Source organism: Cinclus cinclus, chromosome 12 (genome assembly GCF_963662255.1).
Source record: "Cinclus cinclus chromosome 12, bCinCin1.1, whole genome shotgun sequence".
NCBI lineage: Eukaryota > Metazoa > Chordata > Aves > Passeriformes > Cinclidae > Cinclus > Cinclus cinclus.
Genome location: NC_085057.1, coordinates 19,670,778 through 19,698,122, shown reverse-complemented (window position 1 = coordinate 19,698,122; position 27,345 = coordinate 19,670,778). Strand labels below are relative to the sequence as shown.

The 27,345-nt window shown below is 45.4% G+C and overlaps 1 protein-coding gene across 2 annotated transcripts in view; it reads right to left on the bottom strand.

Moving 5' to 3' along the window:
* IQSEC1 (IQ motif and Sec7 domain ArfGEF 1) overlaps positions 1-27,345 on the bottom strand; it is a 271,228-nt gene that overhangs the window by 237,006 nt on the left and 6,877 nt on the right. The gene's annotated exons all lie outside the window — the stretch shown is intronic.

The following is a 27,345-nucleotide window of genomic DNA, read 5'->3' as shown; positions in this document are numbered from 1 at the left end:
TGTCCGGTGTGTTTAATCCAAGGAAAGGTTCGGGAGCCTCCCCTCACTGCAGCACCTGTGCCACAGCAGGAGCTGATGGGCAAAGGCACCACCTCAACCAGAGCCAGGGCTGCTGAGGGCAGGATCCAGCACTTCCAGCTGCTATTTGACAGCAGGGACCAGGAGGCACATTCCCTGTGCTGGTAGCTGAGCTCAAAATGCCCGTTCGGGTGAGCAACAGCTCCTGCCACCAGCCCCAAGCACAGGGGAGGAAGAAGCCAGAAGTAAGAAATATCTCTGGATATCTAAGAAGGATGCCAGGTACCACTGCTCGAGACCCTATTCGAATACTCTGGAGCCAGGAAAGGCCAGTGCTGCTGCTAAACACAAGGATGTAAAATCCAATAAACATCAGAAGCACGGGTGATTTTGTGGGGCATATTTATATGAATTCTTGCCACATTTCATAAGTCAGAGAAGGCTCTTAACCAAAGCCCAGGAGAGTCCCACTTACACATTTCCAGCTTTACTACTGTGGTAGAGACAAAAGAGAGCTGAAGCTGAACTGAAGTTTGCTATGAATTGCTTCCCCTGCAAAAAAAGGGGGTTTCTGAAGCTCAGGAAATTCCTCCTCCCCCTCACATGAGACCTGTGCATAGGTCAGTGGGACAGCAAGGGCTACACAACAGTTTAAGCACTGTCACAATTTCAATCCTTCATGGAATCACAGGACAGCTAGGGTTGGAAGGGATGTTAAAAATCCCCTAGTCCTGACGCCCTTGCTGTGGGCATGTCAAACACATAAAACATTTCTCTATTCCTAATAAGCATTCATTTCAGAGGAAGAATTCAGGCACAATCGTACAAACTTGCAGAAAAGAAATAAAAGAAAAATAATAAAGAAAAATAATAAAGAAAAAAAAATAAAGAAAAAAAATAAAGAAAAAAAATAAAGAAAAAAAATAAAGAAAAAAAATAAAGAAAAATAATAAAGAAAAATAATAAAGAAAAATAATAAAGAAAAATAATAAAGAAAAATAATAAAGAAAAATAATAAAGAAAAATAATAAAATAATAAAATAATAAAATAAACAAAAGAAAAATCTGTGCCCACAGGAGTTCTGTATCTCAGTGTTCAGTCTGATACTCAGGGCAGCAGAGCACAGAGTTATCCCCCCTTACAAGCCTTGTCAAAGAGTGATTTCCTCTCTGGGGCTCCACCTGGAGCTGACCCAGTGCTGGTCTAGCCAGGGTTCCTCCCAGCCCTGTGTCCTGCTCGACTGAGGGCAAAGAGAGAGATGCTCAGCTTCGGAACCAGATCCTGCTCATTCTCCTCCCATCAGACACAGAAATTTACCTCCCAGCCAAGACTAAACTGATTCCAGCACAGACTAAAATGATGAGGCCAATTCATTACAGCAGGATTTATCACAGGTCTTGATGCTCCCCAAGATGAGTCACGGACTGAAATACCTGAGCCAAATTTTCCATTTGCATCGTGGAAGTCATACATCAGGAAAACTGCCTTCTTCGAGGGCATTTATAAGTGGTTTCACAGAAAATGCCATTGCGCTGCTGTCCTTAGAACTAGTTCCTGTCGTGGGCTAAAAGCTTCAGGTATTTGTATCCATTTGTATTTGGAAATGGCTTTTGGGCATTTGCAGCACACCCAGAGCTGGTGTCCGGGCTAAAGGCAAGAGGCACTGCAGCTGGAAAACCTCCACCAGCACCAGAAAAACTTCCTCCATTTCAAATTAATACTCAGACCAGTCAATGATGATATTGCTGGAGATATTAACCAGTTACGTGACAAAAAATTCATCAAGCCTAACTCAAAGTGCTTCCCACCCCCCTAGAGCAAGTGGAGTCCCTGTCCCTCTTGCAGCTGGGTTTCCTGGGAAAAGCAGGGGCTGGAATTTGCCCAGAGCCAGCAGACAGGGTGGAGGGCAGCACCAGGAAAACAACCATGCCTTCATCACACCCCTTTGGCCAAGGTGCCAACCAAAGCAATAGCAACATGTCAAAAGTCTTTCACCAGCCATTCTGTCTCATAATCCTCCATCACTTGAAGCAACTGGGAAATAAACCACAGCACCTTCAGCAGGCTGATCCATTTCCCACTGAAACTCCCTGCACAGAGTCATTATTTCCAAGGCAGTAGCAGCTCTGCATGTGATTTTTCACCTGTGATCTGTGTCTCCTGTCTGAGTAACTCACTCAGCTTCCAGGGGTTCAGATCCAAAACAGTTCAAGGTTGGTGGCTATTTTGGGTAAGCACTGAGTAGTTTTGCTACAACTATGAGTAGTGTTCTCTTGGTGTCTGCAGCAGACTAATTTTCTGGTTTGGTTTATCTCAACACCATAAGTAAACCCAGCAATACAGAAGCACAGAAGTTATTTATCACACACAGAACACTTCAAATCCATTCGGATTTACACACAAAGTTGAAACTTTTTTTTTTTGAAATAGCAATTTTTTTTTTTGAGACAGAGAAGAGCAAATTTGGTTTTGTTACTTTTATGTCATGATTGGGTTTTTGTTTTTTTTTTTTTTTACCCCAGCAGTACAGAAACATAAAACAAGTTTTCTCAGTACAGTACAGCTGCAACAACCAAGAGATGCTGCCCTGCCTGCTCACCTGACAGAGGCTCTGTGCAGGAGCTCAAGGACAAGAGAACATTTCATCACCTTTGCCAAGGCATTTCTTGGCTCTGCGTACCCAGGCTCTGGCTGCCTTTTTGCCTCCCCCCATATTCTCTCAAACATTCGCTTCCCTGGGCACTGGTGGAGTCTCCATCCTTGGGAACGTGCAAAAAAACATGGATGTGGCTCCTGGACATGGTTTAGTGGTGACCAGAGTGGTGGTACTGGGTTCATAGCTGGACTGGATGATCCTGAAGGAATTCTCCGAGCTGAATTCCATCTCCCTGTGACTGGAGGGCAGAACAGTGTCTGCACACCTGCAGTGACAGCAGGAGCTGGAAGTCCAGGGTGTAAACACACACCAGTGGCAGTTTGACAAAGACATTTTCAAATGAATATGTAAATCATCCCAGGTTTCTAAAAATACCTGGATAGTTCTAACCACAAGCTGAATGCATAAAATTAAAGTCTGATTTATCAACAGTATTCCCACAGTCAGCACATCTACTCCATTAAAAATCCAGCTCATACATCAGTGTCAATAATATCAATGTCCTCCATAACTTAAACAGTTCATTAATTACCCTCACAGAAAATGATCATTACACAAAAGGCATGGGCTTGTGGTAACCATCGACCCCATCAAGACTCCTCATTTTGTCTTCACAATTCAATGACAAGAGTAGCCCTTGCCCTACAATCAGGTATTAATCACTGATCTGTTATAAATATGAGTTTTCTATTGAACACTGATGGGCAGTAATAGCCCTTGTATGGCTTAGCTACAAATCACTGCTGTAAAGGAATATTCTGATTTATACCCCAGCTGTACAGCTGGATTGGGTCATCACTAAACTCTGCTGCTGCAGAGTATTTTCTATGAAACACCTGAAATTGTACCTCAGGTCTGCACAGGAAGAGCAAAGACGTCCAAGTTCTGCTCCTCTTGTTAGCCAGGTTTTTAATACATTCCCAGGGCAGAAAGGAAAAACTGAACTGGAAACCTTCAAGGCAATCTTTTGGGGAATGCATTGCCCCAAATTCATGGGGCCTCACTCAAGGACCAGGCAGGTACCCAGGGCATTTGGAATAACCGGCTGGCTGCCGAGGCAACCTTCAGGAGGAATAAGTAAATAAAGAAATATTGTAACATTTACCATTCAAGTCTCTTCCCGATTAACCACAAGTGTGATTCCAGAGCCCCCCAGCCCAGAAGGGGAAGGATGCTGAAGTGAAGCAGATGCCTTGCTCCACCCAGATCCTTCCAAGGGAGGCTTGGGGCAGCTCTCCCTGTCTGCTGGCACTGGGAATTCACTGCAGGCAAGGAAGCAACTGGGAATCTGAGCTGTCTCCTGGCCAGGCTAGCTCTGGTGTGCTGACAGCAAGGCAGAGCTGGCACCCCACAGGAGCTTCTCTCACTCACCTGCTCAAGAGATTCTGCTCCTACACTCCCCCAAGGGGCACTCAGATCATTAGACTGGGGTGGGAAACTGCAAAGCAATCATGGAATCGTCTAGGTGGGAAAAACCTTTCAGATCAAGTCCAAACATAAACCCAACACTGCCAAAAATCCATTAGCTCTGATCCAGCATCCCCCAGAAACAGGGCAGCCCATCCAAATGGCACAAGCAAAAGCACATCAGCTTCCCTCTGAAAAATCAAATGGGACCAACATTTCCCTAAACAGTTTTCCAGTGCTTGAAGCTGAGCACTTCTGGCGAATCCTGCGGAGATTTTACAGAGCTGCTCAGATCCCTGGGGGTCCCTTCCAGCTCAGAAAATCCTGAGACGGGCTAAAATATCAGCCTTTGGGGAGCAGCACTAGAAGGAAAAACAGGAGCAGGTGCCCAGCCTGGAAGGACACCTGAAGCTGCAGGAGTTCTCTAGAAGCAGAGAAGGAACTGGCAAAGTTAACGAGGAGCAAAATCTATCCCCAAAACAGCAGAAAACCTGGGGGCACCTCCTGCAAGCTGGAAAAACACTGGATTGAGCAAGAACAGCCATGAGCAGGGAACAGTCCCACAGCAATGATCCATCAGAGGGGCAGGAGCAGCTTTAGGAAGTCACTCGTGAATCCTAGATTTCTTCCAAATAAATATTTAATTACTGCAAGTCTCTATTGGCCATTTTTAAAAAGGAACAAGCAAAAAAGCCAAATATTTCTCCCAAAGTAGAGTTTCAGGGAATTATTCTGTTATTTAATTAGAAACCTGTTTTGCTTGGGAAACAATAAAGCTGTCCTCCTCACTGTTCAAGGAAGAGAGGGAAAAGCCGTATTCCCTTTTTATTTCCCCTTCAATACAGTTAATTTACATGATAAAGAGATATTATTTCAAGTGAGCAGTAAATTAATTTCTAGAAGACAGCAAACACCATTAGATTTAATCTCAAAATCCACGACCCATGATTTTAAAACAGGAGGAAAGCTGACCTGTGAGGAAACAGAGCAGGGCACCAGAGCTGGATGTGTCTGTGTGGAGAGAGGCAGAGCCTGATGTGGGGAGGGACAACCCCTACATCCCCCTGGGACAAGGACACGGCCCTTCGCGTGCCAAGGAGGCAATTTAACACCAAGAGCAAGAATAAAAACTGCTCTCCTGCCACCCCAGGAGTGCCATTTTGGGATTCCATTCACCATCCAGAACTGCTGCTCATAAATTGCTCCCTCCCAGGCAGACACACAACAGAGTCCTGCGTGAGAGGGACTGGATTTACATCTGCCTGCTCCAAATCTGACACCTCCTCCTGGAAAAAAAACCACCACAGAAATGTATTCCAGGAAGGATTTAACAGCAAGCTGTCCCAGTTGAGGAATTATTTTGGGAGAATATGGCACATGGATGAAAAACAACTGTTACCAAAAAGTTATGGAATAGATTAAGAACATTTGGTATGTATGGAACGGGAAATATTTCAGCCATGGGGCTAAGAAGCTGCTTCTTTCCCAGATAATACCACGTGTCACTCATCATTAACATGACCAAGCTTAACTTCAGATGATCAGCACAGACTCCTCAGACCCTACACACACGAAGTGCTGATCTCAAAGACAAATTCATGTTTACCCAGCACTCACAGACACTGAATATCTGACAGGAAGTTTCTCAGAAAACCAACACCTACCAACTTTCCCATTGTCCTCACCTCTCACACTGCTCAGACCAGTTTTTTCTCCCCTTCTTTTCATTTTGACTGCACTTACAGCTACACTGCATCATACATTTATAGCTATTGCATCATATTCATACAAGAAAGTGGCCCCAGTTCTGCAGGGCATGTTTTTAGGCAGAATTTACAGCACAAAATCCAACCACAACCAGCACAAGCACTGTCAGCACTCAAGAATCTGTCCCATGGGAAAGCAGTGTGTAATTAATAGAGATTTACCTGGCCCTTCATCTGGCCACCAGTGAAGCCAGCACAGAGCCCAGGTATCTGCTTTAGAGTCATGTGGTGCATGCCTGTGGTGAACATACACTCAGACTTCAGACTTCTACCAACTCCTAAGCGACAATTCTGTGGGATGATGTTTACAGTGTTCCTTATCACTGTGTTACTTAGCATCTAATTTTCACCCAATTACATCAATATTAAATAAATACGAATTACAGCAGTTACTACTAATTATAAAAATTATTATGTAAATGATATGATTTCTACTGTGGTATAAATTAATACTAACTAAATAAAGCAGTATTTGTCCCCATAACTGACTCCAGGTGGCTGCCCCCAGACAGGGGATTCAGGAAGCTGCTGTTTAACATTTCCAGTTTCACCAAGGGCTAAATGAAGTCTCAGAGTTGGTGATCATGGCTCACACAGACCTGTTTTCCTCCTACTTCACATCTTTAGTAATCCAATTAAGACTTCTGCATTTCCCTTCCACCAGAATTGCTTTCATTTTAGCAAACTTTTGTTCATCAATCTTTGTTGGCTACTTAAAAATTGACTACAAGCACCCAAGGGACACACACTGCAGAGATGCTTCACAGAAGGGCACACTGGGAACATTTTTCCAACAGCTCAGCACACACAAAATGGAAACTTACCCAGTTAAGTGAGCTGGCAAGTCTGGGATCCCACACCTTGCTCTCCTCATCAAGATGGAACAGCTCTCATGTGGTGCCAAATCTGGAAGTGCTGAATAATTGGCCTGTTTCAAAGTCTCCTGCATCCCCTCTGCTCATCCAGCAAGAAAAGGGAACCAGGAGGAGCCACTCAGCTGAGAAACCAGAGGTGGAGGATGCGTGAGGGATGCTGCAGGACCTGTAAACCCCAGAATGGGATGACTTTTCCCACTCTTATGCATCCAAACAAAACCAGTATTATAACATACAAACTCAAACTGGCATTGTAGTATGTGAGAGCTCAGGATCAGTGTGGGAGTTTGTGCTCTCCATTTCAGATAGTTCCATAAAGATTTAATGGAATAAACCATTCAAACACCACAAGTTCTCACTGTACCCTGACCACAAGGAGCACACAGAGAAGTCCAACAGGCCAGGAGCTCACAGTTAGTTTAACATTAATAATTAACTGCTGTTATCTTTCTTCTCACATGACAGTGTCACCGAGCTCCAGTTACTGATGTCCCTCCTGCTGACATACTCCCCAAAGATGTGTAAGGTCAGATAAAGGGTGGGGACAAAGGCAATGTTTGAATGGGATGAAAACAGCCCCAAGGGAGTCAGTTCCTCCTACAGAAACCAAGTGCATCTGTTAAAAAGCAGCTATTTGGAAAATAACATTTGGATTTGCAGAGTGAACAACAATTGCTACTTGTCAGTGTAAGAGCAGCACATAAAACAGAGCTTCATCTGAGAAGCAATTTCTTCACTACTTTTTAACCATTTACTTTTGAATTCCAAGAAGCTTAAAGTTTGAAAGGCAAAGGAGATAACTCTGGGTTTATAAACAGCCAGCACTCAGGCTTTGGAAGCCTCTAGGAGGAAGATGCAGAACATCCCAAGCTGATCAACATCCTCCTAAAGAAGACAACAGTGAGAGGGGTCCTGGTAAAGCCTCTCCAAAGAAGGTCTCAAAGCCACACACACACAAACGTTGTTCTACACATGGTTGGGTTTTACCCAAAAATGATGGTCTATCCCCCTACACATGTCCTACAAGTCAAATACCCTCCCCAAGAAGGAGGGAAGAAGAGTTTAAGCCTCTTCACAGGACTATCAGTGCATGGTGTGCATTCTTTTAATAAAAAAAGGATATGATTAATTTCAACCACCAAATTGGGCTGAAAAATCCAAGTATCCTTTAACTTTGCTTTGTTTTAAGTGATTAGGCTCTGCAGCTTCAGAAAGGTAGAAAATGTAGCAGCAATCACTTATGATTGCAGTGTGTCTCAGGTAAGGGAATGAAAACTTTGTGGGAGAAAAGTGCAGAGAAGAGACAGAAATGTAAACCCTTAAAAAAAAAAAACAAACCAGAAAACCTCCATGACTGTAACAGAAGGTTTTATTGGATTAAATCCACCATGAAAATAGGATTTTTGGGTTAACATATCTATCCATTTATGCTGAGAGAGAAGAGAATTCCTTTTCCATCCCATCACTTTTGACAGCACAGAGGAGAGAATCATTTCACTTGCTGCTGACAACCAAATGGTGCTAAGAATGAGATGTGGCAGCATTTGAAGTGCTTTAAGCTGAAATTGAGGTGGTACCACACACAGTAGTTCTCAACAAGGCTTAGAGTTTTCTGCCTGAAGAAGCTGCAGAAACAATTGCTAAAACTGAGTTTTGTTTTCAGAATTTTTGCAACCTTCCAGCAGACACCAGGAGTTTTAACAGCACTTCTCCAAACAAGTCACCACCCACTCCAAGCCCCAAGAACTGAAAATGTGTTTATGAGCAGGTCCTCCTTGGTGATGGCAATTCCCATTTGCAGCTGCAAAAGGATCTGCTCTGCAGTAACTGGGTTCTTAACCAGCTCAGACACAACTTTCCAACCCACTACCAGTAACATTTGTTTTATTTTTAAATGTGCAGCCAACACTGCCTTTCACACCACTGCTGAGAAGGGCACTGGCTAAACTGTTCTAAACTGCATTTTTAGAAATCAGGATGTTATAAATTACACATAGGTGGGTATAGTCAAGTTATGTCTGCCCACAACACTAACTAATGCTGCCCATAAAGACTAAACATGCTTTACATGCTCTTAAGCACCTCTGCTGTTCATCATGTTACTAAAAGCTGTCTTGGACAGCAATTCCCTTTCTACTCTAAGTAAAGCTCTGTCCTTCGAGCCAGCACTCAGACTGCAGAGGCACACGGAGATCTTTGATTGCACAGTTAACTCCCAATTTGCTTCTCTGGTTTATTTCTCTGTAGCTTTTGTAAGGAAAAGCCAGTGTAACTTGGTGTAACTTGCCAGTTAATCACATTCAGTGATTATGGGATAACCTAATAAGGAACTGCAAACATCATTAGGGTAAGGACCACCTGTGCAAACTGCTTACACACCATTGCTGCTCTTCTGGCAGGAGCAAGAAGGGTAAAACTGCTCAAAAAGAGCTCACAGGCAATCATCAACAGAACTGCTGCTCAAAAGTTGTCATAGTGGCAAAAAACCCCAAGCTAGTCTTGCTTTATCACTTCAGAATAAAAAGAGGAAGGTCAATATTTGAGCAGGTTACTACTGCTCCTTCCTGCTTCACATAAGGCCCGACCTGGAACAGCATGTTTAGCTACTGAACATCACCTGATCAACACCAGAGAGCACCTGCACAAAAGGCTTTATCACAAATCCTGACATGCAATAGAAGGATTGGGGAATAAAGTTAATTCAAGTCATTCATAATCATTCAAAGTACAAAATATTAGAACGTAACTGTCTCAAATGCAAGTTTAGAAGGCTGAAGAGAAAAACTAAAAACTATTTAGAAGCAGAAGAATTTCGTGCGGTATTTCATTTCTGTTCAGTTGGATTAACAGCCCATTTGCTGCGTGCTGTGCAGCAGCAGCTGCAGGAATCCCACCTACTCAGGGAGATCTGGACTCTGCTCCACTGCTTCCTCCCAGGACTCCAGAGGAGGCAGCACAGCTGAATCCTCCTCTGCCCTCCCTCCAGAATCCATGATTCACTGGAGGAAAAGGTGTTTTTGCTTGTGATAGCTTGTGGACTATTTTTAGGTTTGAAGTTAATCCAGCTCTGAGCTGCTCCAGCTCAGCCTCCACACAGGAACTCCAGATGCTGCCACAGGGAAAACTCTCCAGGCAGCATGAAAAACCAAACCAATGCTTGTAATGAGTGGCTCTGCTTAATTGCCACCCAGGTATTCATGGACAGAGTTACTTGGTCACAGGGAGTGTAATGCTGTCCTCCAGGGGAGAGTTTTCAGTTCCGAGTGGCAATTATTGTCAACGAAGAGCTCTGATCTGGAGTTTGACACCGATATTTCACCACCAACAGAGCTCTCAGGACAAGCTCAAGGCACAAGGCATTTACTACTAAAGATACAGGCAAGCCTTCCAAAGCAGCCTGTCAAGAGGAATGGGTTGTTCCATGCCTCATCCACCAGGAGCTGCTCGCCAACCCAGAGCACAATGCTGGCAAATGAAGATTCCTCAAAGGAGGATGAAGCAAGCTCATTTTAACTTTGGTTTTAAGCAGAATGAAGATAGAAAATACACACTGCAAGAGACAACTCCAAGTACCAGGTTAAAGGGCAGGACTCTCAGAACAGGCTTTTAAAAGCCAAAGCCAATTCTGAGATGGCCAGGCCAGTGCTGTGTTCCAGGAGTTCTAGAACAAGGGCAACGGCTTTGAACTGAAAAATTCAGGTTAGATGGGACACTGGGGAAAAATTCCTCCCTGTGAGGGTGTTGAGGCCCTGGCACAGGGTGGAATTCCCAGAGCAGCTGTGGCTGTCCCTGGATCCCTGGGAGTGTCCAAGGCCAGGCTGGACACTGGGGTTTGGAGCAGCCTGGGACAGTGGAGTGTGGGTTTTACCCGGATCACCTTTTAGGTCCTTCCAGCCCAAACACGTCCATGATTTTGCAATTCTGTGTTAGATTCTGTTCACCCCAAGAGCACAAGAGGGGCAGCATGAGGGACAGGGAAGGTTAACCCCAAGGCACCATCTGAAGTCAAACCAGGGTGCTTACATCCCCCTTTTTATGCTGAACAAGTACACACATACGTGAGCTTTCCATGAGTTTCATAACCATAATCCTACATTCATTTTCACTTCCTACTTCAGAAAAAGTCACAGAGCCTGTGGGAATGCTGCTTGCAGGCGAAGGGAGGGAACTCAGAGCTTCATTCCAGACACTCCTTCACTGGGTACTGCCTGTACCCATCTGAGGCATCTCAACTGAACACTCCCAGGCATGAAAAACACATCCACGATTGGGGTCTTTGCTTACAACTCCAGCAGATTCTAAAGCTGCAGTTCCAGGTCCAGCTACTGAAGAGTGCTGCCCTTCCCACGGCTCTGCTCAAAGCAGCACAAGAACAGCAGGGATAGCTCTGAACAGCTGATGTTCTTCAAAGTGCTGTGCAAGTGCTGAATTCAGGGTGCAGACTGGGGCTCCCTCAGCCCCCCAGCACCAAAACTGGGGCAGAGGATTTCACCTGCTTTTACTGAGCGTGACCCACCCTCTGGTACCACCCAAACACAGGCTGGTTTGTGCAGCTGTGCCCAGGCTCTCAGCCCAGTTTTTCAGAGTAATTCCCGTTTTCCAGCTGAAGCAGAGCTACAGCAGGATCCCAGGGAAGGAAGGATCCCTGATGGCAGGCCTGTTATCCCCAGCCTGTTCTGCAGGAAATGCTCCCACACGGGAGCTGCTCGGAGCAGCTGAGCCAGGCTCCTCCTGCTCCACCGAGGCTTAGGGTTCAGAAAAACCACAAAGCCTGAGCCCCCATCCAGCACAGACACCTCCCAAACCCTCTGAGCCAAGGCACCAAACTCTCTGCACAGGGAGAAAACTGAGCTACAAAATCAGTGGATTCAAAACATACCTCATCTCTCATCTTCAACACCCTTCTCCATTCCTTTCCCCACATCTCCTGCCTCCAGGCATTTATTCAAAATGAAGTTGGGGTGTTCCTCCCACATGCTAAGGCAGAAACAGAATTCCATAAAGTGTCTCCTCCTTCCAGAAGGATATTCCAATGTAACTTTGTTCCTATATAAAGGGATCCTAGCTAGATGAGGAAAAAACTTTCACATAAGGGACTTTCACATAGGACCACTACTGAAAAGGATATACATTCTGGGCCCAAATATTTTCCACTTGTTCACAGACAACACTTCAGTGAGGTAATGCTTTCCTACTACAAAGGAAGAAAGGGGTTACAGCACCTACTGTGACTCCAAGTGCCATTTCAATATACCTGCATAAATAAAATTGGATTATATTAAGAAAATTTAAGTTGTTTCCAAATGCATCCAATTTTCAGCTTAAAAACCAAATCCCACTTCATACAATAACTTCAGCTATAATTAGACAAGGATATAGAAAAATCACAGTCATTTGTAACACAAAAATAATTTTTTCTTCCCTCCGTCACCCTAAGAATCCATACTGTGGCAGTAGTTGTGTTTGGGAATACCAGTGTGTCCTATGGAACAGGTGGAGGAACAAAGCAAGGAAACAACTCTGCTGATCTGGTATTAGCAGGGACTGCTTACAAAGGAAAACAATTTATGCATGGGTTTAAAGATTAAACAGAATTTCATGCTGAGAGACTGTTCAGGTTATGTTTTCTTTTTTTATTTTAATAAGCGAGGGGAAAGTAAAACAGAACTGTAGAATCATTTCATCAGCTGGAAAAGCCCTCTGAGATCACTGAGCCCAGCCATGAACCCAGCACTGCCAGTTCCATGTCCTCTCTAACTTCAGACAGGCTGAACCACAAACACACTCAACAAGCTGTTGTTTTCCTGAGGACACCTAAAGAGTCCCTGTAGAAACTCAGAAATAAGAGTCTGGTTTAATACAGCAAAGTTTGCCAAAGTTGCTTTTAGGTTCCCTCTCTTCAGTTTCTTTGAACTCCCACTACCACCAAAATAAAAACCAAAATAAAATATAACATAACCCTTAAGTTTTTGCGAGAAGAAGGTAGATTTGTTATAAGCTGCCTCCCACACTTCCAAGGCTCTATTACTGCTCATCCAGGCACAGCTTAAGCAGGTCCAAAGCCAGGTACAGCCACAGCTGAGCTCTTGGGGCAGCCAAGGAAGCCACCCCCAGACTCAGCCTGGGAAATGGGATCAGTCACAGCTCATTTGGACACAGCCCTGTGACAGCTGGAGATGGACACACATCCCCTGCAAAGTGTAATTACAGCAGGAGCGTCCCAAGTGCCACAGTTCACTCTTAAACACAGCCAAATCAATTTAAATGGCCCTGGTTCCACTTGAATTACAGTTCAATTACAGCAACTTAATTATTCTCACCTGATGCAGAGCATTCACTTAAGAGCTTTGCACGGGTTGAAAATATAATGACGGTATTTAAATAACTTTACGCTGGTGGCCCGGTGAGCTGAGGGAACACAGAAATGGGTCACCGTGACATAACACAAGAGCTCATCACCACTGCCCCTGGCAGCCCTGAAAACATCCACTGCTGCAACCTGGATAATGCTTAGGTCATAAACTGCTTGGAGATCACCTGAGCCGGGGCATTCCAGGGCTGCTCCAAAGCCTGCTGAGTGTGATTTATATCCCGGGGTGAGGCACAGGGTGTGCAGGGAAGAGAGCTGACAAAAAGATGCTTCAAGCTGAGCATTGGCATCTGATACAGAACAAATGAACTCGCTTTATTAAAATGACTACTTAATAAAAGTCTATCTCAGCAAATACAAAATGAGAATTCAATGCTGTCCCATTAAGGAGTTATTTGTATTTGAGCTGTAAATGCTGCTGGTGAGGATTTACTGATTTTTAAAAACTGCACTAACCCCAGTGCTTCTGCAGAACAGATCGATTGTGGCAAAATTTAAGAGCCCTATCTGTTAAACCTGAGCTCTGCAGTGAGGAAATCAGTAGCTTCTCTAGAAATCCATTAAACTGAGCCCCTGTCCTCACACTCCTGCCTTGAATGTGGCAGGGTTTTGGCAAAGACTTAAGCAAAATACTCTCCTTCACAAATAGAAACACAGGCCAGTTCCTCACTTTTGGCACTTGACTGCAAGCCAAACATTTTTCCCAGAAAGGCGTGGAAATCTACTGTGTGCTACAGCAAAATTTACCAAAAACACAGCCTGAAAACATCCTCTCAGTAGGGCTGGGATTCTAAACCGTGACTGCACTATGTTCAAATATTCAGCACTGTGAGATGGGACAAACATTCCCATCCCCTCTGCATAACAATCTTTACCCTCTTTTTTTTTTCCCCCCGGTCCTTAACTTGTGCTTTGGACGGTGACTGATCTCTCCAGCTTCCTGTCACAGTAGGTGAATGTATCTCATTTTATTAATGCCGTGATGGACTGAAATGGCAGCTATGGAGAGGGAAGTCCTGAGAGCTTTTCCTGCACACTCCCCACACAATTATTTTAAAACACTTCCCCAGCTGCCAGCTTCTCCTCCTGACAGCTGGCCCTGGCTCTCTCCTGGCCACAGCCTGGCTTCCCTCCACAGAAGATTCAGCCAGAGGCTGGAGAGATGCATTTGGAACAGAATGCAGAGATTTTAGGCTCTTTACAATTGGTTTATTATCTTTTCTCCTTCATTTCTAGAGTGCACCACCATGCTTCTTGTCTGCTGAATGCTCTGCATGGGAAGGAAAATAATGGTGCAGAGCCCTCAGGCAAATGAACAGGGCAGTGCCAGCATTTCTTGGTTATCCCCAGAGAATGCACATCCTAATTCAGCAGAACCCTTAAATGCAGTGCTCCCAGTAGTCCCACTGACTTCATTAACTACCTGTGTGCATTTTAAACGTTTCTGAAGGATTAGCAAAGCTTAATCCTGCCCGATGCTGAGCTTCAAATAAATATGGCAAGACAGAAACTGAACACTTAGAATCAAACTGTTAAAGGAACTGCACGGGAGCATTTATTCCTAACAAGCCACACTTCAACTTACAGCCTGCATTTCATAAGCCCCAGCTCCTTTAAAGCCCTTAGCAGTTATCTTCTGCATTTCTTTCAGAGCTATGAAGAGTTGTGAGGCCAGCCCCATCTCTTAAACATTTTACTGCCCAGAAAAGCTCCTCCAGCAGAAAAGCCTCGGTTTTCCATTTCAGAGTGTATTAAATTATTCAAACACCATCCCAATTTCAAAGACAAAGTGGGCTCCTAGACACATTTCCCAGGCAAGTGTTAATACTGGGTTATGTGTAAATGTCCACTGTGAGATTCCAGCACAGTTACACCTCCTCTTACATCAAGGATAAACCCCTGCTCTGTTACTAACAAACAGCTCCCCACTTCCCATCTGCAGTTCTTGCAAGTAACAGAAAAGTAAATCGTGACTCTACTCCTAAAATTCTAAGCAAAACTATGCAGGTTTTTATGAAGAGCCCATTATTGCCAGACTCCAGAATGTCTTTTTCATGCTTCTGAACCAAGATTTGCTACCACTCTGCTGACACTCAGCCTGCTGATCGACCCTGAGAATTCAGATAACACCCTGCAGCGTGCACTAATTACCTCAGGCATCAATTACAAGCCCAATAAAGCCATTTGCAAGGAGCGACAGTCAGGAGCTTGCTAGGACTTGATGTCATTCAGCATTATTAAATTTGAAATCCACCCTCATCCCGTGTTGTGCAAGCCAAACCATAGCTAAGCTGATTTAGCACGTCAGGTTACACTTCATGGCCCTGAAACACATAATCTGGAAACAGGAGGGTCTATAAAAAGGCACATAAAGGCAGTTCATAATCTACCAGAACACACACAAGATAAGAAGAGAATCATTAGTTCAATATCAACACTGTGTTTCAAATTTACTGAGGTAAAGAGATCTGCAATCTTTTCCAAATAAAGCTAGGTCAACATCTACAAATATGAGGTACTATATTTATTTTATATCATATTTATTCTCTTGAGCTAGTATACATGGCTTTTCTAATACATTACACTTGTAAGAACATGGCCAAACATGGGAAGAGGCCTCAATGCATGACAATCTCAAAAAGATCAAGGAAAGATGACCCAAAGAACATGAGGGTAACCTTTGAAAACCAAGTTCACATCTAACAGAGTCAGAAGAAATGAAGAATTAGAACAAAGTGTCCTCACTTTACTACAAACAGATGTTATTTGGCCCAGTTCATGTATTAGCAAGAGAGTCTACAAAGCAAACCCAGAATTTCAACACAGAAAGGTGATCCCTTCCTTACAGGCAGAAATAATGAGTACATCTGCTCCAGGTGCTTGAGGGAGGGAATGGCAAAGAAAACCAGAGCCACAGATGCCTGGAGAGGCTCCCTGGAACAGAGGCTGGACAGAGTTAAGGGAATAAAGCAGGGATTTCTTAAAAGCCCTTCAAGGGATTCACCTTGGGCAGTACAAGAGCCTGGCCAGGGCTACACCCAAGATGGACTCAGAGTCATGAGTGTTCACACTTTTATAGGTTTTGGTCCAGTTCCATGTTGGGGTTCATTGTCCAATTCCAGCTCCAGGTTCTGCAGTCCCATCCTCCCACATTCTCTCCTCAATTCTCTGCTGCTTGCACTTTTTGGGGCTGAAGCTGCAGCGGTGTCCTTGGTTCTGGGGCTGGAAAAGGGTTTTTGTCTGACTGAGCTGTGAGGAGAACTTGCCAACACTTTATATCATGTTCAGAGTTACACACTAATGCACTAGAGAGTCTGGAAAATATAAATGCTAAAACCTGAGGCATCACAACAACGTTGGTTAACTACTGACATTTAGTGCCAACCCTCAGCTGAAGGCAGAGCTGCACCAGAAACCCACCTCAGAAACTGAGCAAGTTTCCAACAGCCTCATCTTTCACTGGACAGAAAATCAGATTTAAAACAAAGCCTGGAGCCTACCCCTGATCCTCTCCTCAGAACACACTTTCCAGCACTGGTGGCAGGAACACTGTAGTAGCTTCTGACTGGGGATTAAAAATACCAGAGAATGCCTTCCAAGCAAGATGAGATATTTAGTCACAGACACCTTTTAATTGCATTTCACGTGGCATTTACAGTTGGGTTCTCTGAATCCCGTTTCTGGAAAGAGGAGAGGAAAGAGGGGGAAGTCCTGTGTTTTCCAGGCTGGCTGTTCAGGAAGGATTTTCTTCCCTTTCTTGCATAAAGAACAAGCTTTTCATTAATGCCAAGGATCCAACACCAGATGGTTCCAGCAAGCAGCACTGCTGCTATAAGTAGGTTCTCTACGCCTACTTCATGGAACTTGAATTTCAGCAACACTCTGGAGATGTGAATGCAAAACTCCCTCAGAAGTATGGCACAGACCCTGCCATGGACCAGGACTGAATCCTTGCATCTCCTGTACCAGGGTGCACAGCACAGAGAACCGTACGTCAAACGAGCCGCTCGTGGCTACTCAGGAATTCTACTGGCAGCTCCAGCAACAAAGGAAATACAGACTCAGCAATTTAATGAATATCCTGATGCTTTGTCAGCAGCACTGGCCACTGAGAGCCCTGGCTAAACCTGCCATGCTTCTTAGTGCTTCAGGTTGATCCATTTACTTAATTATAAATCAAAGACCAGACAGCATTTTGCTATGTAGGGAGGTGGGCGGTTTTAAATTATTTCTTAAGTCACTAAATCCAAGTAACAGCAAACTCTGTGCTATGCCCTTTTCTACTGCAGTGCTGAGAATTTTCCTCAGAATAACCCAGCTGTACATTTCCTTTAAATTCACTGCGTGCTTAAAGTGTTGTATAGTAGCAAAAAACTTCTGAATTAGAACAGCAGCTACCCACAACTGCAGGTAGCTCCACTCAAGGAAGTCTGTCCACTTGCTGGAGCTTATCAGATTTCAAAATAAGTATTACCAAAATTAAAGAAAACAAACTTCTAGTAAGTAACACAGTACTGCCTGAAATCACTGTAAATATCAGTTGTAAAGGGTTATCCAAGAAGAAAAAAAAAAAAAAAACAAAACAAAAAAACACCAAACAAACTAAAAATCAAAAGAAACCCTTCAACTTGAAGTATTTAAATACCCAAAAGCAGAAGAAAATCCAGCTTGTAAATAGAATGTGGCTGCTGTGCAGGAAGACTGTTAAAGACTTTCTAAGGTAAAACTGTATTTGGATAATTGCTGAAAAACTCAAGGTCCAATGGACTGCTTAGTCAAATACACCGTAAATGTCACATTAAAATATACTTTTTTTTTTTTACAAAAACACAATATCAACACAAAATCTCACTGTAGCTCATTTTCACTGCCTCAACTCCCAAGCTGTACCATTCTACTCTCATTTGCAAAGCTCTGAAAGCCAATTTTCATGAGGAGAAAAAAAGAGCAGCTGGGGCATCCCCATCCCTGCTCTGATCCAGGCAGGCTTTGTGTCCCAGCACAAAAAGGCAGCAGAGAAATGACACCTTTCCCTTCTGCAGAGCCAGGAACATCCAGAATTACAACGAGGGTGCTACCAGGCTCACGGTAAGAGGCAGGCAGAATACTTAAAGCTCATTTTTCAACCTCACCTTGGTCACCCCAGTCTGAATGAGCTTCCCGGGGCAGCACAGGGGTGACACCGGCACGGAGTGCAGAAGCATGAGATGGGAAAAAGAGTGCTCCTGGAAAATTTGGAGCAGGGAGAGGTGTCCAAGGCAGACACACCTGATTCCTTCCTTCAGCACTCTCTGGGCTATATTTAGCACACACTCAAATTGTGTAGCCACCATGGAATATTTTGTTGGGTGAGGAAGGACAAAAGAATGTCAGTTTGGTTGATGGAGGTAGAATAAAGCACGAGTTGTGAAAAGCCACCAGAATCTGAGATTTTTTTGTGGGTGTGAGGGCTTTTTTTGTTTGGGGGGTGTTTATTTGTTTTTTTCACTGTGTTTACTGTTTTTTTTTAAGAAAACTAGCATGTAAAGGGAAGGGAAGTTTCCCAAAGTATAAGTTATTAGCCACACTACTTGTACGAAGAGACAAGTTTTTTTTTCTTGCTATGAAAGCAAGTGAGTGAGCAGGGCTGGGTTTTCAGTTGTCTTAAGTACGGCTGCAGTGATGAATTCCTTCAGCTCAGTCTGCAGCATGAAAAATCACATTGTCAGAGGTGCAGAACATAACCCAGCCACCTCAAAAACAGCCTTCTCCCAGAGCTACTGAAGCAGCAAACCCGATGGCAACTACTTTATACAGAAATACCAGTGTTAAAGTTAATGAATTGGTGCTGCGCAGCTGCCTTCTGCTGTTTGCCATCCTGTCCTACCAACAGGAAGCCTTCAACATGGACTGTGATGCTCAACACAGGATTACTGGTCACATGTAAATAAAAATATCTGCAGCTCTGTGGGTAGTAAGACATGAGAAGAATTAGGCATTGGTGTTAAGTTTGAAAATAAATGTAAAGAACTCACATCCCCATGAAGGAAGTGAAAAGAAAAGCCCATACAAAACTGTCATGTGAGGCCGAGCTAACAGATGGACCCCAAATATAAACTCCTGGGAGGTTAGGAAAGCTAAGCAAAGACCAAGTTAAATCTGGGAGGGGTATCTAGAGTGCTTTCACAGGAGCTAAGCAGAGTAAGGGTGGCAGGAATTTTCCCAAAGCTCCAGCTACAGCTGAACATGGAGCACGGGCTCTGCTCTAAAATGAGGAAATGCTCCAAGTCCTTCTGGGTTTAGAGCAAGAGCCTCTGTATCAGAGAAAGGGTTTGGTCAGTGGAAAGAAATTCTCAACAAGAACAAAGTCACTTGCTATCCAAATGCTGCAGTGCAAGGGGTGATCATAAATTAAGCAGATAAATAATTTAGTCTCCTACCTGCTCTGTTTGGGAATGTGGTATTTGAGATGGGATTTTTTAAACACTGAGGAATAACAGAACAACTTGCTGCTCTGAGCACCCTGTGCCAGGGCCTGCCCACCCTGCCAGCCAGGAATTCCTCCCCAGTATCCCATCCATCCCTGCCCTCTGTCCATGTGAAGCCATTCCCTGTGTCCTGTCCCTCCATCCCCTGTCCCCAGTCCCTCTCCAGCTGTCCTGGAGCCCCTTTAGGCCCTGCAAGGGGCTTTGAGATCTCCCTGAAGCCTCTCCCCTCCAGGTGAGCACCCCCAGCTCTCCCAACCTGTGTTCTTCACAAGAAGACTTCCAATTCAAAGAACAATTATCCCCCAGGAATTCTGGAGCTGCAGAGCAGCAGTTCATGCATTCAACTCTTCTTTATTCACAGCTTCTCAAGTGCATGGGCAAAGCACCAGTATCTCCACACTTCGTATATCAAACAAAAAATTAGCCAAGAGACAAGAGAACTTACTAGCTTTGACAGCATCCCAAGCTTCCCAATCCCCAGGCACTGCTGTTGATTCTGGCCATTTCCACATCCCAGACAATACTATCACTGCAGCTCGGAAGCCTGACTTCTTTCAAACAAACAGACAGCTAATTAGAGATTTAAGTTTCTCCATCTACCAGGGATTGAGCACATGGAGATCAAGCCACCTTACACTGACACTGATCTTCAGAAATGAAAGCAACTTGCTTAAGTTAAAGAAAGACACTGTTTGATTCTGACAAAGAATTCTAGTAAAACTCACTTCCTCATCGGCCGGCAGAAAGCCACAAGCAGCACACTTGAGTCTCTCCTGTTACTTTCCCTGCCTTAAAGCAAAGACTCCAACTGGTGAAGGTAATTTTGTGTTGTGGAGATGAGTTATTAAGGCAGACTTCCTGGCAGAGGCCCAGCTTCTGGGAAGGAGCAGATCTGTAGTCAGGAGATCCCTACCAGCAGTAGTTTCTGCCTAAGTGGGACTCCTCCACCAGCCCGAACAAGCACTCAGCTGAGCACAAGCAACTAAGTGGAAATCCTGTGCTCAGAGGAGCAGGTGACACAGATTTGAGCTGGTTTTTTGGTATTTCAGCTACCAAGGAACATGATGGCTTAAAGATTGGCTATTTGTCCCTAAATGGTCTTTCTAGGTCCTTCGGTAAGAGTTTTAAAGGAAAGCCTGAAGGGTTTGGCTCAAAAGGCTTTGAGTGTCGGGCTTGTTCCAGTCCATAACTGTCCCTTGGGGAACATGGAACCAGTTGTGATTACTGGTCAGTCTTCTGTGGACTGGAATCACCCCAAAATCACAGAGCATACCACACCAGTTTCGTGGCATTTATTATTACAACAGCAGGCTGCTGAACAGCCACTTCACAGCACCCGTTCCTAAATAGAACAACAGAGCATAAATCAACATAATGCACAAAGACTGACCAAGTTCCAGACCCACACAAACTGAATTATTAAGCAAAACTCTGGTGATCTTTGCCAGGTAGCTCTGTAAAGTCAGTTAAGTATGTTGGTGATGCCAAGGTTCATTTGCATTGTTAGCACAAGGGGAACATACTGCAAATTAAATCATGCTAGCTGGGAAAGGACTCTTCATCTCGTTTTGAGATGTTTAATGATATCCTTCACTCACAGCAAGATGACTCAAACAGCCCAAGAGGGTAACGCCGTGCCACACAGAAACCACCTCAGCTCCTTTCTCAAAGCCTGGGAAGCACCTGTTTAAAGATGCTGACACAGAAAAAGTAATGTAAAACAACAGCAGCACCCCAGGAGTAAAGCTCTGAGACTCAGACCACACACCCCACTCCCTCAGCAGGCAGCTCACACTGGCACCTGATTTACCAGCAGTTTTCCCTGCTCCAGAGTAAAATACTCAAAGAGGTCCTAAGAGGGCCCACAGTCCTCAGAGCCAAGTGAGGTCAAGGAAATAATAGGTTTTTCATGAGCAAGTAGAGGTGAAGATCATGGCTTATGTCAGCAAGTTCTGGTGATGTATCACATTACATAATAAGGGAAGCTCAGTGCTGGAAAGCACATTCCTCAAGAAGTTACATAACTCTGCAATGTGTTTTTAAAAATTATCCTTTCTTGCTTTCAGAGCAAGCAGGAGAGAAGACAGCCTTCAGCCCCCTGAGTAGGAGATGCATTTGCTCAGATCAGATGCATTTGGGTGGAGAAAAGACCACTGGAGGAAGTTGTCAGATGGGTGAAAAAAGGCAGGTGAGGGGGAAAAAAAAAATTACTATCTATTTTGAAGCTCCAACAGCATGACCAGGCTCTCAGTGATGAGTTCCAGGACAGCAACCTAAAGTTGTTACTATATCAAAAGAGAGCAGACAGGGTAGGAAAAAACACCCAACCACAATGTTTTCTCTGCTTTTCCAAGGATTCTTGGTTTCCTCTAAGGTGTGAAGTCCCCCTGGAGTCTAAGCAGTTTATAAAAATTGTTCAAGTCAAGGCAGAAGTCAGCTTCTAAAAGCCCTGGTGTATCTGAATGAGAGAAACCCGACTCCCAAGAAAAAGGATTCCATTCTTTTTAGCTTTGAAGTGCAGGAAGAGCAGCGCTCACTGCCCATTTCAGCATCACTGGCACCTGACACTGAGCTCCAGCAATCAAGGGATCCTCACGCCCCACACAAACACCCCTGGGGTGACACTGAGCCCTGTCCATGCTCCAGCACACCCCACGGGGATGTGTGCTCACACACACTGACCCATCCCTGCAGCCCTCAGCTCCCACAGCCCTGCCCCAGCAATGGGAGCAGGGCCAAGGGGGACACAGGGACACTCCACACAGAGCACAGCTTGCAGTGATCCCCAGGTCCTGGCAGCCATCACCCACGCTAATGCTGCGCAGGACTGCACTGCTGCAATCCTTGTGCACGACCAAAACCCCACTTCACCACACTGCTCTGAAGAGACTTTGGTAAACCTCCTTTCCAGGATTAAAAGCAACCTGCGCCGCTCAATACAGAATCCAGACCCAAGCCCAACCATTCCCCTTTTTAAGCACCAAAGGCCAGGAAATTTGTAAGGCACAAATCAGGAAAGCCAGCTGGGGAAAGCAGGAGCAGAAATTAATTTCCCCTTTCCTCCTTCAGTTCCAGTCACCTGCACAACAGGCTTAAAATATTAAACCAGCACTAAGGTGAGCTCCATCTACAGCAGGACATGGGCACAGGAGCCTGGCATGGGCCTGGCAAACTGCATGCCACTAGAAACAAATATGGGCAGGGGGAACTCTTGACTTCTGATTCAAGAGGTCTCTCCTACGTTACCTGAAGTAGTTTTTATCACCATTTTAGAATTCCCTTACAATGAAAGCCAGGAGCAGCTATTGAATTCCATCTACAGTCTCACATCAATGCCTTCAAAGTTTCCCTCCCAAGCTATTTGGAAAAAAGGTCACAGGTGAGTTGACTACTGATTCTCCTCCCTTCCATGCCTGGCACTTTCATCCCCAAACACTTGACTGGAACAGCCACAAACACAGCCCACCGGGGCAGGGGGAAGTGTTCCACATCAGCCCTAACTCTGTACTAGCACTGGTGTCACAACCTCAGCAAACCTGAAATAAAGTCAGCTTTCTCCTTCCCTGAAAGACAAAGTCATTCTCTCAACCCCTGACAACCTTAAGCACTCGAGAAGTGGTGGACTCAATTAAAAGCTTAAAATAGAACCAAGCCTGAAAGCTGAATATAGATTTTTACCTTATTCAAATCTAGCTCTGGTTCATTTGCATTAGATCCCAGCCCTTCCCCTGCACAGCAGGGCCTCACTCTTTGGGTCTCAATCAGGGGGATCAACACCAGGAAAGGCTGTGCTAAATGAAGAGGAAAATCCCCCGGGAAGGGTCAGACATCCCCACTTTACCTTCCTGCAATTAGAGCCTGCTCACCTCTAGGGCATGACACACTCAAGTTACCTGCACAAATTAAGACCAAGATAATAGAGGCTATTTTTGCCTTTAAAAGGATCAGGACAGAGTGTTTAGTTTCAGCAATTAATTTTACCAAGAGTTACACTGAGGGTTTGAGAATCCCCACCCACAGTCCTGCCTAGGTGAAGCAGAAGGAACAGACCATAGCAGATGTTCTTTGGAGTGCACACAGCTTCTCCAGCTCAAAGCCAAGATCAAATGCTTCTGCCATGGGGCCACACAGAAAGACGGAATGCAAGGAAAAGTCGAAATACACCTATTCTCCACAACACAGAGCCTTTAATCGTAACTCCCAGCAGCAAATAAAACCCCCAGGGGACATTCCCACAACTGTGAATTCCTTCTTTGCTGTCACTACAGGACTTTCCACATAAACAGCCCAATCTGCTCGCAAAGGACACAACTGCACAAGCTGGAGAAAGGCAGCCTGGAACACAGAGGAACGCACTGCACACACACCCTGGGTCGTGGTGCCACTGGATCCTGGCATTCAAGTCAAAAATTTAAAATAATCATCTATCAGGGTGCTTTACATTTGAATAACAAGGCTTAAATTTCCAGAGGAACATCTGCCTGCCTGACAAGGAAACCAGTATGGGAACAAAGCACCATCCAGCAGAAAGTTTCCAACCAGCTCCTGCTCTGAATTCCTTGGTGAAAGGAAGGTGAAGGGGCTGGTAGCAAGGCAAGCAGCAAGGATGAAGATGAAGGAGGGTGGCCCAGGGCTCTGCAAACCCCCGAGGTCCCTCCAAACCCAGCACAGCACAAGGTCCCAGCTGGACTGCGGGAGGGGAACCCCCATTGCAGCCTGCCCTGAGCATGGCACTCGGGGCAGCTCGCACCCCCTGCGCTGCCATGCACCTTCCCCTGCCGTTCCCTGCACCCAGCACAGGTCCCAGCACGGCACCAAGGAGAGCATCCCCAGAGCACAGCTGGCAAACAGCAGCTCTGGGTGCACCCAAAGGCTCCGTGCTGTGCCTACCCGACCAAGAAACCGTGCTCAAAGAATACTGTTGCCTACCACAATCCATTACATGTGAGTTTGCTTTCTTTTAGTTTGTCAAAAAAAACCCCAAAAATAACACCTTAGTTCTGGCAAAATATAACTTAGTAAATTCAGAAAACCATACCAAGAGGTCAACGCTGCGGATTGATGGAACCCAAACTGGAAGACAATCATTTGTCTAGAATGACTCATGTGCATCCCTGACATTTCGCTGTATTTCCAGGACCATTAATAGCACACAGAAGACAACCAAATAAGATTTTATACTCCCCACATGTGAGCAGAGAACCATTACATTCACAGAAAAACAACAAACAACAAAACGCTGCTGCAGTGAACCTCTGAAACTGAGGTAACCTGGACCAGTCAAGCAAAGAGAGGCCATGCCCATCTCATATTAAAGCATTTACTATATTAAAGTGTCCCATTTCTTACCTGTGACCAGCCCCAATGAGCTACTGAGGTCTGCTCAGCCCCGTGAGCCCCAGCAGTCCCCTGGAGCACTGAGGTCCCACCTGGCTGTGGGAGGGACCTCCATGGATTCCATCTGCTGCTCCTGGACACTCACCTGCACAAATCAGGCTGATGGTCTCCTTTACACCTCCTTCACTAAGGGACCACTCTACAGCTGTGGAGTGATTAACTCAGTGATTATCAACAGCTGCTCTGCTAATTGAAATGCAGTCAGAACTTCGAAGAGATGATTCTTTGGTTACCAAAGAGCTTTGTGGCCTCAGCCCCCTCCTTGTCACAGGCCACCCGGTGTGTTTCCTTCTGCAGAGGGCATGCACTTTCCCAACTCTTCCCTTTATCACTGACATTCCTATAGAAGCGTTTCATGGTGTCCTTGGTGTCCCTGGTCAGATTTAACTCTACCAGGGCTTCAAATTCCCCAGTATAATCCCTGTCTGAGGACAATCTCCCTGTGCTCCCCCCCACAGCTCCACGTTCCATGCTCAAAAGGAGCAATTAAAAGCTCCCAAATCACCTGCAGTCATTGTGAGCCAGGAGAAATCCAGCAAGGATGGAAATCCCTGACAAACATCAAGTCCCAGCTGCATCCCAAACCCTGAAGAAGGCCAGGAGATTGCTCCCCCACCTTCTCCTGCTGCTTTCTTTGCCTCATTACAGAATGAAGTCAATTCACACTTAGTAAATCTGAATGACTGTGGTGCACTTAGAGATGTATTACATGCATGTCTTTGTCTCCGCTTGCATTTGCTGAGGAAGTCTGACTAGAAATCTTATTAACATGCAAATAATGTATATTATAGTTCAATCAGTTGCTATAGAGAGTTACTCAGTAGCAGCATTTTTCTTATCTAGCACAGCAGTAAGACTCAGTCTACACAGATACCTCACAGCAGAATAATTTCTTTCCTGCGAATATTTTAAAAGGGCACCACTTGAAAAGAAAGTTTCCTTCTGCACTTCAAGACAAAACTTAGCTCACGAGGAACGTTCAGCTGCGCTCGCAGCAGCCTTTCCGACGTGTGAGGAGATGCGGAGGGAGCGGAGATGTTGCCATTAGAAACAGGCTCCACGCTCCAGATGTGGCTCTGTAGCCGAGCAGCAGAGAGCGGAGCCAGCAGAGGGAGCACGGCCCGAGCCCAGGATGCTGCCTGGGGATGGGGATGGGCATGGGGATGGGGATGGGGACTCCCCAGGGATCACAGCCCCACACCCCACAGGACACAACAGCGGGGAGAAAAACACGCGAGTCAGGGGCTCAGGTTCTGCTGGGAAAACTGCTCTGTTCTGTAGCTTTTCACCCTCTTCAAATATTTTGGCCACTTTGCAACAGACTAAGCTCTGGAGCGAGGCTGGGAGAGCTGGGGATGTTCACCTGGAGAGGAGAAGGCTCCAGGCAGAGCTCAGAGCTCCTGCCAGGGCCTGAAGGGGCTCCAGGAGAGCTGGAGAGGGACTGGAGACAAGGGATGGAGGGACAGGACACAGGGAATGGCTTCACATGGACAGAGGGCAGGGATGGATGGGATTTTGGGGAGAAATTCCTGGCTGGGAGGGTGGGCAGGCCCTGGCACAGGGTGCCCAGAGCAGCTGTGGCTGCTCCTGGATCCCTGGCAGTGCCCAAAGCCAGGTTGGACATTGGGGTTTGGAGCAGCCTGGGACAGTGGAAGGTGTCCCTGCCATGGCAGGGGTGGGATGGGATGATTTATGGTCCCTTCAAACCCAAACCAGTCTGGGATTCATTCTCTGATTTTAACATTGTTAGCTTTTCCTGCCACAAACCACACAAACAACATCATTAAACTCAAACAAGTTGGTTTAGAGCCACGAAGGCACCCAGGATTTTAAGAGGCTTGTCTGTCTCAAGCCTGCTGTTTAACACAACCATTTCTCACCCCAGTGTCTGAGCAGCCCATTAAGAGAAGATCATTAACTCTGCCTTGCCCAGCTGTAAAAGAGCCATCAGTCCTCCTGCTCATTGTGCCAAGGGCAGAGAACAGGTCAGCAGGAGGGACTGAGGAAACACCTCCGGCTCCTGCTTCTGTCCTCAGCCACAGGGCAATGGCCACTAATAGCAACAATTCCCATCCATACTTCTGGTCAGCAAAACCAGCGTCTCTCCCACTGTAGCACAGTAGCTACAATAGCTTGAGTATTCCAGTATTTTAGGAAATTATATGAAGGATCTGGAGAGGAAGGTGGGGACAGGTACCCAGCAGCCAGCAGGATGCACCATCACATCCTCCTCTTCAAACCACACTGCTCTGCTGCACCACAGTCTGCTCACACTGTCTCCATTTCCAGTTCTACAGTTCTGCTGAGAAAAACAGTGCAATTAGGCAGGGATACGGGCAGAAAGGAATTATGACAACCTCATTCACGGGCTTGCTGAGCTAAGATGAA